At 44.8% G+C, this 11,893-nt stretch overlaps 1 non-coding gene across 1 annotated transcript; it reads right to left on the reverse strand.

The window, feature by feature from the left end:
- Positions 1 to 282: 282 nt before the first annotated feature.
- On the reverse strand, positions 283 to 401 carry LOC115031774 (5S ribosomal RNA). Its single transcript, XR_003837440.1, has one exon. It is a non-coding gene; the product is annotated as a 5S ribosomal RNA (ribosomal RNA).
- Between the last annotated feature and the right edge of the window lie 11,492 nt (positions 402 to 11,893).

An 11,893-nucleotide genomic window follows, 5' to 3' on the forward strand; every position in this document is an offset into this window, starting at 1 on the left:
TGAATAACTGACTCTTCAGTAGTTTGGGTAAGAACGGGTAGTAATAGTCAATTATATAATTACGGCCCTCAGCAAATGCTTTGCATAATTTCTTAAAATTCTATGTGACATCCTAACCACAGTACCCCCCTCTCCCTCCAATCCTCCTCCCAACCCCCCCACAATGCTTTGCATATTTAATTCCCACTCAACCACTGCCTTAGTTAGGGTTTTACTGCTGTGAACAGACACCATGACCAAGGCAACTCTTTTTTTTTTTTTTTTTTAATTTTTTTATTTTAAAGCCTACAGCACCCGGTATTCCCAGGCGGTCTCCCATCCAAGTACTAACCAGGCCCGACCCTGCTTAGCTTCCGAGATCAGACGAGATCGGGCGCGTTCAGAGTGGTATGGCCGTAGACAACTCTTTTTTTTTTAAAGATTTATTTATTTATTATATGTATGTACACTGTAGCTGTCTTCAGACACTCCAGAGGAGTGCATTAGATTTTTGTTACAGATGTTGTGAGCCACCATGTGGTTGCTGAGATTTGAACTCAGGACCTTTGGAAGAGCAGTCAGTGCTCTTAACCGCTGAACCATCTCACCAGCCCCAAGGCAACTCTTATAAGGACAACATTTAATTAGATCTGGCTTACAAGCTCAGAGGTTCAGTCCATTATCATCCAGGTGGGAGCATAGCAGCGTCCAGGCAGGCATGGTGCAGGAGGAGTTGAGAGTTCTACATCTTTGATTGAATACCACTAGGAGAAGGCTGGCTTCCAGGCAGCTAGGATGAGGGTCTTAAAGCCCACACCCACAGTGACACACTTCTCCCAACCAGGCCACACCTACTCCAGCAAGGCCACACCTCCAAATAGTGTCACTCCCTCGGCCAAGTAAATTTAAGCCACCACAACACCCCATGAGGAAAGGTTGAGGTTCACAATGGTACCCTCTCAAGGTTCCTGCATTGGCCTTTTCTTCTCCAAGGAAAGAATTCAGCCGAGAGACAAAGTCAGTTGCAGTAGAATTTTATTTAACAAAGCAAAGCAAAGTGGAGAGAGATGAGAGTGGGTCACCTTGAACCCACCATTCAAACCCACATGGTTCCAAGTAGTAAGGAGCCTGGACTCAGTCCTTTAAATGTTTCTCAGGAAATTGAAAACTTCCCCTTCGATATTCAGACTTCACACAACTAAATGAGGTGATAAGATCTTCTACATAAAAATGCTCAGCTGAGGCCAGGGAGATGGTCTTGTGGTGAAGATCCTCGCAGAGAACCTGAGTTTGGTTCCTAGCACCCACATCAGGGGACGCACAACCGTGTGTAACTACGGGATCTGATGCCCTGTTTGCCTCCAGAGATGCCTTCTCTTGTGGCCTCCCTTCCCCCAGCCTGGAACCTGCTTGCTCAAGGGTGGAGCTACCTGCTCATTCGTCCTGCCACGCCTACTGCTGGACCCTGCCTTTGCTGCCTGGAGGCACACACGTGTTCGTCCTGCTACTGGACCCTGAGTTACTTGTTGGGAAATCGGGTTCCCTCCCCTTTCCTTTATAACTGAGTGTCTGGAAATAGTAAAATTGAGCTTTGATCAGAATGTTGTCTTAGCTCCATTCTTTCTTCTGCCCCGTCTAGATTCCTCTCTTTTCAGCTCGAACTGCCATTCTCAGTTGAACCGTTCGCATTGTGGACTGCGGGCAGGCCGCAACATTCTCTAATACACATACTCTCATATAGACATGCACACATATACATATAATTATAATATCATCATTGTCGTCGTCATCATCATCATCATGTATTTTTAAAGGAAATTATCAATTACACTCACTGTTATTCTATCAGGCATATTTAGACTTGATTGTGAAAAGTCTAACTGATGCAGAACATTTTCTCAGAAGTGTTTTTTGTATTTTCAGGAAGACACTTATATGGTTCTTTGCTTTATTAATGGACCTCAGTAAAAACTGCTTAACTGGACAGCAGCGTTATATAAAATAAAACTCTGCTTTAGTTCTGGTTCTCGTCTTTCAGCAAAAATCTATTGAGCACTTGTTAGGGTGCATCCATCGTGGTAGCTAATGCCTTCAACTGGTTCATCTTAGGCATTCGAATAAATGTATGCAGAATGGGCAGAAGATGAGAGAAGGGAGGACAGCATCTCTGTTGGCAGGGAGTCAGAGAACAGCCTGAAAATCAGTTCAAGTAGAGTCAGCAAACAAAAGCTTATCACAGACATCTTCCTTGTTAAAATCAGAGTGCATTAACACTCATGTAAACAGCACTTAGACCCCTGTAACATATTTTTAAACCATTTAAAGATAAATATTTGTAAGCCACACATGGGTTGAAACACTAGTGAGGACTTTATCAGCCATCTGCTAGTTGCCTAATGAGGCTAGTAACTACCCTTGTTTATAGTTAGGCACTAGGGGTCATGGGGGTCTATTCATAACGAGAGCTTCAATGCATTACCGGAGAAGCTAAAGGGGTCTTTCTTTACCAGGGCTAATTACAGATATAATGAAACATTTTTAAAAATCACTTGGAGTCCAGAGAAGAACCTGAGTTGGCTGGAGCACAGACCGTGGTACCCACTCTGTTTTCATCCAGTGAATCCTAATTCTGGAAGCCATCCATATTTAACTACTAACAACACCAGGCTACAGACGGGTCCCTTGCTTCAGATCACTTAATCACAAGATGCTTCGAGAGCCATCTGGGTCCAAGGATGTTTGCTCTGAAGGTCTATGTGTGGAGTATACAAACTCTTAGCAAGGCCCACAGGAGGTTGGGAGCATGCTTTATTGTGTTGTGTTAAATAAGAGGCTACTTGAAAGTTCTGCCCTCTGGGTATCTAAATTGATCCTGCTGGCTTAGTTAATTCAAAAGAGAAAGATGGCATAGGATAAACACTTTGGGTTAGAATAATAGAAATAAAGAAACTGAAGGGCCAAGTCAAATTTCACATTTCAACCAACAACCTAAAGGTATAATTCAAATTACATTGGCTTTGGTCTTTAGATAATGGCGGTATCCCCACGCTCCATTGAGAGGAAAATGGTGGCCTGTTGCGTTAATTGATGACAATCTCCTCATTGCTGCATCATGACTAGGGAGACTTGGTCACAGTTAAGTTCTTACATAGTTTCCTACTAACAATACCACTAAGGCCTCGGGCATCAACAATGAGAAAAGGTTTTCTACTTAGTTATAACTGCCTGCGTCTGGTGCTATGGGTCACAGGTAGAGAGCCCTTGCTTCCCGTGCATAAGGACCCAGGTCTGAATTCAATGCCGAGAGAGAAACAGAGAGAGGCGGGGGGGGGGGGGGGGGGGGGAGGGGAAAAGGGAGAGGGGAGGAGGGGGAGGGGAAAGGGGAGAGAGGGAGAGTGAGAAGGGGAGGAATCTACAGCTATTAATAGGAATAAGAATACAGCTACCAGAAGAAGAAATATCCATATTTGTGAAGTGCTTCTCATTTATTCTAAAGCTTTAAGTGCCAAAGCTAGTGTCTCCTTCACGAATGTATACAAACCTTGGAGAAAATGGCCAATGAAGCTCTGAAAATGGAGGCAGAAGACAGGAAACAGAGTTGACATGGCTCAGTCGTTGATCTAAATGGATTCTCTGAAAATACGCCGTAGACACAGAAGACAGTGTGTGTGATAAAGCTGGCGTTTTTATTAAATGAAGAAAAAAGTATTTTTTTTAAAAAAATGTTGATTATATTCCTTTCCAGGGAGAAGAGATATCTTCGAATAGTAGAGTTTAATAAAACCTAGAGAACTTCGTCATTTTTTAAAAAACCTGAAAAATGAAACTTCTAAAAATTCTAGACAAATATTTATACACTCTGAATATCCTTTAACTAAAATACTTGGTAATAGAAGAAGTTTAGATTTTGAATATTTTTTTTTTGGATTTTGGAAGACTGGTATATGAAAAAGTATAAGGCCCAAATTAATTTATGTTTCACATTCACCTTTCGAACATCTCCTGAGGATAATTCTTTTTTTTTTTTTAGATTTATTTATTTATTATTATTATATCTAAGTACACTGTAGCTGTCTTCAGATGAACCAGAAGAGGGCATCAGATCTCATTACGGGTGGTTGTGAGCCACCATGTGGTTGCTGGGATTTGAACTCAGGACCTTCAGAAGAGCAGTCGGTGCTCTTAACCACTGAGCCATCTCTCCAGCCCTTGAGGATAATTCCATACAGCATTTTTAACCATTGAATATAGGAAGGAAGGGTTTGTGGATCGTGTCCAATTTTGAATTTTTGGATTAAAGGTGCTCAGTCTTTATAACTTCTAGAGGTGGCAGAAACCACGGGACAGTCTGTAGTTCAGACCACAAGTCCTTTCTAGAATCCTACCAGGCTGTAGGCAGATTCAGCAAATAGCTACAAGCCAGCTTGCCTAGCTACAAGACATACACTTAAAAATAAAAGAAAACCCATGATTTTCCCAGAAATGCCTGATATTGATTAGGTTTCAAGGCTGCGTGTACCTACAAGCTATGTTAATCGCTTAGATGGCTGTTAACACCCAGTCAATGCTCTCTACTGCTCTCTGGCTTATGTGATCCCCATTCATGTATGGAATATTATTACATATGCTTTTTAATTTTTCTTCTTGTGTTACATTTTACCTTCATCCCACAGAAGTGGGTTGGTGGCCCAGAATAGTCTCTTGGGGCATAAAAACAATAATGAAAACATACCATCTGTATTGCAGTTCAGAATAGCGCTCTCCACGTAGATAATCAAAGGGGACTGGGCATGCAGAATATGAATTCTTGCATGCCGGGACAAGTGACTGTGTGCTGGTGATGACTTCTCTCAGCCCCAAGAAGGAAAGTGCAGATTGGATGTAGGAGAGGACATTCTACAAATTAGATTCCCTCCAGCAAGTGTCCCTGTCACATTTCTGTTCCAGTGTAACATCTGGATGGAAATTTTGTCACATAAGGGCACAAAGCCATCCAAGGGTTTGCATCATTTCTGCACAAGCGAGGTGACCTTTCTCATACCCACAGGAAGTTTTCGAGGGTAAAAACCAAGTATTATTTTCCAGGTAGGAACCTAATCGATTATCTCGTGAAAGTAAGAAAGAGAGAGCAAAGCCGGGCATGGTGGCGCACGCCTTTAATCCCAGCACTCGGGAGGCAGAGGCAGGTGGATCTCTGAGTTCAAGGCCAGCCTGGTTTACAAAGTGAGTTCCAGGACAGCCAGGGCTACACAGAGAAACCCTGTCTCGAAAACAAAAACAAAAACAAAAACAAAAAATCAAAAAAAACACTTGCTGTTCCAAGGGACCCAAGTCTGATCTCCAGTACTCTTAGGAGAGGCTCAAGAAGGCCTGGAACCCCAGTTCTGGGGATCAGGCACCCTCTTCCGGCCTCCAAGGGCACCAGACACTCACTCAGGATGCATGCATACATGCAGGACAAACACTCATACCGATTTTTGGGGGGTTAGATCTCTTAAACTGAACCTATGTAAAGATAGAAGAAGAGAGCTGAGTTCACATCGCTCTCTGGTTACACCTAAGTACTGAGACCCAGGAGTCCACATTTGAACATCATACATACCACAACCACAGCCACAGCCACAGCCACAGCCACAGCCACAACCACAGCCACAACCACAGCCACAACCACAGCCACAACCACAGCCACAACCACAGCCACAACCACAACCACAGCCACAGCCACAACCACAACCACAACCACAGCCACAGCCACAACCACAGCCACCAGCCACAGCCACAGCCACAACCACAGCCACAACCACAGCCACAACCACAGCCACAACCACAGCCACAACCACAGCCACAACCACAACCACAGCCACAGCCACAACCACAACCACAACCACAGCCACAGCCACAACCACAGCCACCAGCCACAGCCACAGCCACAACTACAGCCACAACCACAGCCACAGCCACAACCACAACCACAGCCACAACCACAGCCACAACCACAACCACAGCCACAGCCACCAGCCACAGCCACAGCCACAACCACAGCCACAGCCACAACCACAGCCACAGCCACAGCCACAACCACAGCCACAACCACAGCCACCAGCCACAGCCACAACCACAGCCACAGCCACAACCACAGCCACAGCCACAGCCACAGCCACAACCACAGCCACAGCCACAGCCACAGCCACAACCACAGCCACAGCCACAACCACAGCCACAACCACAGCCACCAGCCACAACCACAGCCACAGCCACAGCCACAGCCACAACCACAGCCACAGCCACAGCCACAGCCACAACCACAGCCACAGCCACAACCACAGCCACAACCACAACCACAGCCACAGCCACAGCCACAGCCACAACCACAGCCACAGCCACAACCACAGCCACAACCACAGCCACAGCCACAACCACAGCCACAACCACAACCACAGCCACAGCCACAGCCACCAGCCACAGCCACAACCACAGCCACAACCACAACCCAACAACAGTAAATACAATTTTAAAAGAAGCATAAAGTCAGCCCCGAAGTTCATGGCTGACATTATATGCTGGAATCAAAAAGGGAAAATTTTGGCAAAACATCTGTACTAGAAGCCCCTGGGCGAACATTACACTGGATCCGTGGCGAAGTGAGAGTAAGGAATCCCAAGTCCTCCTGCTGGCAGCTCTCTCTCTTCCCCGTGGGGCAGGAAAGCTGGAGGCACAAAGCACAGATCTCTCCTCACACATGTGCAATGCACCCCAGGAAAAAGACCCTGTGGTTTTTAAAATTTTATTTATCTCTGAAAAGCCATGTTAGGTAAAGCAGACATTTTCTTGTTTCGTTACAGATTGTCTGGGAAGCTGAATGCTCTTTATGGCCACAGGCACCCAGGCTGATAGAATACCAGACGTGAATCAACCAGAGGAGAGCTCTGCTATGATTCCAAGGGGGCGTGCCTGGGACAGGCTGGGGCTGGGGCTGGGGCTTAGTTGTAGAAGGCCTGATTGGCTGGCTAGCTGGTGAGGCCTTGGATTTGACCCCTAACCTTGCTAAGAGATTAAAAAAGGAAAGATGTATCTTAAAGCTAATGTATCCAATGTCTTTGTCATGGGACAGGCAGGTAGACCAAGACACCTTTGGTTCTCAGTGAGAGTTGAATGAAAATGAAATGTGTCACTATGTCACACAACTGAGCTGACACAAACTACACACTATTCTCTGTGCGAATTTAGGGACAGTGCATAGAACCTGCTTTTCTAAGCTGAGGAATTCTGGGAACTTAGGAAAAAAAAAAAGATGGGCACACAAAATTTCAATCTTTAGACAACTTTGACGAAGTCGCTGCCATCCATAAAGACCCTTCTGTGATTGGCAGGGACTTATTGCCAATAGTTTAATGGGAATGCATTTGCTAGATCTCAAGTCCAAGCTCTCTGGGTTGCAGCTTTGACTTGACATGAGTGTTGGCTTAGCATCCGACAGAGAGGCGAGCACAGACTTTAGCCAAAGTACTCATGATGCTTTCAAGGACTATATCCCACAGCATGCTGAACAGCCTGACAAGCCTTAAAATTCTTCCTGACGTCCTGGGAGCATGAGACATAATAACGGCACGCTAGCATGTGAGGGCTCAGTAATAGGGTAAGCCAGTAAAAGTGCACACTACAGGTCACTCCCTAACAGACTCCCCTTCCTGATTGGGTATCTTCTGGATCAGTAACGACCTACCATGTGCCAGGTCTGCGGTTAACATATTCTGATAAGTACCTGAGAGCTAGAGCAGCAGCTAAAATTGGGTATGACGTGATTGCGTTTGTAACTGTCCACTGTCATGGGCCATGTTTCATTCATATCCATTTGTTCATTTTATAGGAGCTACAGTGGTAAATCAGATGAGATGGCCCATCTTTGAACTCCATGAAGTCACTAATCCCAGCTATCTCACTCAAAAGAGGATTGGGTTAGGAGCATCCACGTGGCTCTTTTTTTTTTTTTTAAGCTACTTGTTTAATTTCTTTTTTCTTGCATGTGTGTTCATGCATGCCTGCGTGCGTGCGTATGTGTGTATGTATATGTATGTGGCTCACATGTGTACATGTGTGTAAACCACCACCCAAATGTGGAGGCCAGAGGACAGCTTCCCAAAGTTGTTTCTTTCCTTTCACCATGTTGAGTCCCAGGGAATGATCTCAAGTCACAAATGAGACACTGACAGCGCCTTTACTTGCGAGGCATCTCGATGGCCCCTGCGGCTTTTCCTACATGAGAAGTATTATTCTAGGAGTCAAGACATTCTTGTTCACAAAGCCGATGGTGAGACTCTGTCAGCCAACTGATGTGATCAATGTACGTATTATGCATCCTAGAGCCAAGGCAATGACACCTGGGGCTGGAGGGGCCAGGATCAGAATGTTTCTGGAATTGACAGGATCCAAGGACTCAATGTAAGATGTTATCAAGGACTATATGTATGTATGCATGTGTGTGTGTGTGTGTGAGAGAGAGAGAAAGAGAGACAGACAGAGAGAGACAGAGAGAGAGTATATGTGTACACAAGTGTAGAAGTGCCTTATGGAGACCAGAAGAGGGTGTCAGATCCCCTGGAGGTGGAGTTACCAGCAATCACAAGCCACCCAATGTGGGAGCTAGAAATCAAACCCCAGCCCTTCGGAAGAGTGGCCAGTGTTCTTCATCCTTGAGCTGTCTCCAGTTTTCTGGTCTCTGATGTTTTACGATTCTCTTATCCTCAGTGCTGTTAAATATGACATTGTCAAATGTTAGATTTGACCTAAGAAGACAGTACAAGGAGTTTCCTGTTGGCACTGGGACACTTACCAGGGTGTCCTTGTCTCCTTTATAAATGAAGCATCTTCTCAAGACAGAGTCAGCTGCTCTCGCTGAGGGACCTACGCTGGCTTCTCTGTCTCTCTCAACATTTCATTCTTTTCTCAGAGGCCTTGAAACCTCTATCTTGATTTCACTTCATTCAATCCACTGCATTTTTCTAAATTGCAGAGTTATATAAGCAGTGTGCTAGACCTGCTTCCTGGGACTCCTACTAGGGAGCTAAGACAGTCTCCTTCCATTCTGACATTCCAACACTGGCATGATTATCAATCAAACGTACTCACCGGTTCCAGCTGGAGTATGTTAGCCCCAGCCTGACCTGCTTGGTGCCAGCCCTTCCTCCTTGAGTCGGGTTGCATTGACATTTGACCCCACTTATGGGTTTTGTAACCAGTAGACATGTTGACAGATTCCCAAGAGGGACACTTTCCTGTAAGGTCCTGTCTTACTCCAAACTCCTCAGAAGATAGGAAGCTACTATATTCTCACAAGGTCATGAGGGCCACCACCTCTATAGCTCCAGAGCCTTCAATACCGTAGTTAAAACTATTCACCTGAACCCACACCCAAGACACAAGGCCCTGATCTTTTCTTATCAAAGTCCTGAGTTCATCATCCAACCACATCAACTCTTCTTGTTCTTTCTCCTTCATATCATAAAAAGAAGCACTTATAAAGACTGTATCAGTCAGAGTTCTCTAGAGTCACAGAACTCATGGGTAGTCTCTATATAGTAAAGGAATTTGTTGATGATGACTTACAGTCTGCAGTTCAACTCCCAACAGTGGTCAGCAGCAGCTGTGAATGGAAGTCCAAGGATCTAGCAGTTGCTCAGTCCCAAAGAGCAAGCAGGCAAAGGAGAGAGAGTCTTCCTTCTTACAATGCCTTATGTAGGTCTTCAGCTGAATGTGTAGCCCAGATTAAAGGTGTGTGCCACCACACCTTTAATCCCAGATGACCTTGAACTCAGAGATCTCCCTGTCTTAATCTTCTGGAATTCATAGCCACTATGGCTCAAGATCTCCATACCAAGATCCAGCTCAGAAACTTCTATCTCCCAGCCTCCAGGTTAGGGTCACTGGTGAGCCTTCCAATTCTGGATTGTAGTTTATTCCAGATATAGTCAAGTTGACAACCAGGAATAGCCACTACAAAGATCATTGCTCTTAATGCTGAGATATCAATATGACTACTTTCATGAGACTTCAAAATGCACTGGCAAACAGAGATGACATAAATATTAAGGCATAAATATCGGGGTGAGGTATAGCTCAATGATAAGAACACAACCTCCATCCTCTCTGATGACTAGCTTGTGCCAACTTGATACAAAAACCAGGAATTATACCAACTCAGATTAGAAGGAGAACGGACACTTAAGAAGAAGAGAAGGAGGAGGAGGAGGAGGAGGAGAAGAAGAAGAGGAAGAGGAAGAGGAAGAGGAAGAAGAAGAAGAAGAAGAAGAAGAAGAAGAAGAAGAAGAAGAAGAAGAAGAAGAAGAAGAAGAAGAAGAAGAAGAAGAAGAAGAAGAAGAAAGGTGGGACATCCAGTGGGCAGAAAAGATTCTGGGATAAAGCCAGATGAAGAGTCATAGAGGAAGGTCAGACGCAGGGTACCTGAGCAGAGATAACCAGCCACATGTCAGAATGTAGGTTAATATAGATGGGTTATTTTAAATTATAGGTAGTCAGGGGGAAAGCCTGGCTATATGGCCTAGGTATTTGTAAATCTATTTTGAGTCTCAGTCATTATTCTGGGAACTTAGGGTCAGAAGGCAAATAGACCTTTACATTGGTGTTTGAAAAGAACTCAATTACATGCAAAGGAGAAAGTCTCAGGACTGTGAAAGCAAATGGCGTTCGATGGATACAAGTTGGGTTCCAGTAGGCCTGGGTCATGAGGGATACGGCAAACATTATTATTAAATGAAATTAAACATCAATACCACCAAGCCTTACCAAAAATACACTACCATACAAAATGAAGACAGGTGTCTTTGTAAAATAGGTGGATGGACACATACAAAGGACTTTAAATGCAAAGCTTCTAGATACCAAGTTAGCAGTCTGTCTTTCTACCTTCCAGGACTCTGGCTGTTGGCTCCAGATTCTATAAAAAGCACTAAGTGTCCAGGTGAGGACCAAAGTGATTCTTCATACTATAGTGTCAAGGGCTGCAAAACAATAGAGGGTAGAGTTCAAGCAAATGGTTCGGATATCTGCACATGTGATAGGTCTGAGGTTGCGCCGTGGCAGTTCACCCTAAATTAGGAATGTTGGTGAGCTGGTCTTTTCTTCTATCTCCTCGGTCATCTCCAGGCAGTGATAACTCAGCGGTACCTCCTTACAAGTGAATGCTCCGGCCTCAGGCAAGAAACCATAGCTAATGTCAGGTAGGACAGAAGTGAACTATTCCGTTCAGGCCCTACCTAAACTGCACAGTATAAGCCACACTCTCTGGGGCGGTGTGATAGACAACAGACACCTGAGCCAGCTCATGTTCCTTCTCTTACTCTCCTATTGCCTGGAGCTGGGGTTACACGCATGCGCAGTCATGCCATGGGTTTTACATGGGTACTGGGGATCTGAACACAGGTTCTTATTTGCATAGCAAGCGCTCTTACCCGGTGTAGCATCTGCTTAGCCCTCAGAATGGTTTTTCTAAAGCATAAGTCTGTTCAAAACCCTCAAATGTCTTCCTTTGCCCTTACAACAAAATAGTCATTTTAAAAAATATTTTACTCACTTATTTTGTGGGTATGGATCTTTTATCTACACATATGTCTGTGCACCACATACATGACTAGTGCTCATAAGAGCCGAGAGGGGTGGGTTGGATACCTTGCGACTAAAGTTACAGAACGTTGAGTGCTCCCATATGGGTACTGGGAATTGAGCCCGGGTCCTCCGGAAGAGTAGCCAGGGCTCTTAACCACTAAACCACCACCCCAGCCCTAAACCCAGCCTTCTATACTGGGCAGACAAGAACCTTTCATGATCAACACCTTACTTTTTTTTTTTTTTCAGTTTCTAAAACATTTCCCCTCTGCCAAACTACAGTCACGTGACCTCC

This window comes from Mus caroli, unplaced genomic scaffold (genome assembly GCF_978045245.1).
Source record: "Mus caroli unplaced genomic scaffold, Mus_caroli_1 scaffold_10, whole genome shotgun sequence".
NCBI classification, from domain to species: Eukaryota; Metazoa; Chordata; class Mammalia; order Rodentia; family Muridae; genus Mus; species Mus caroli.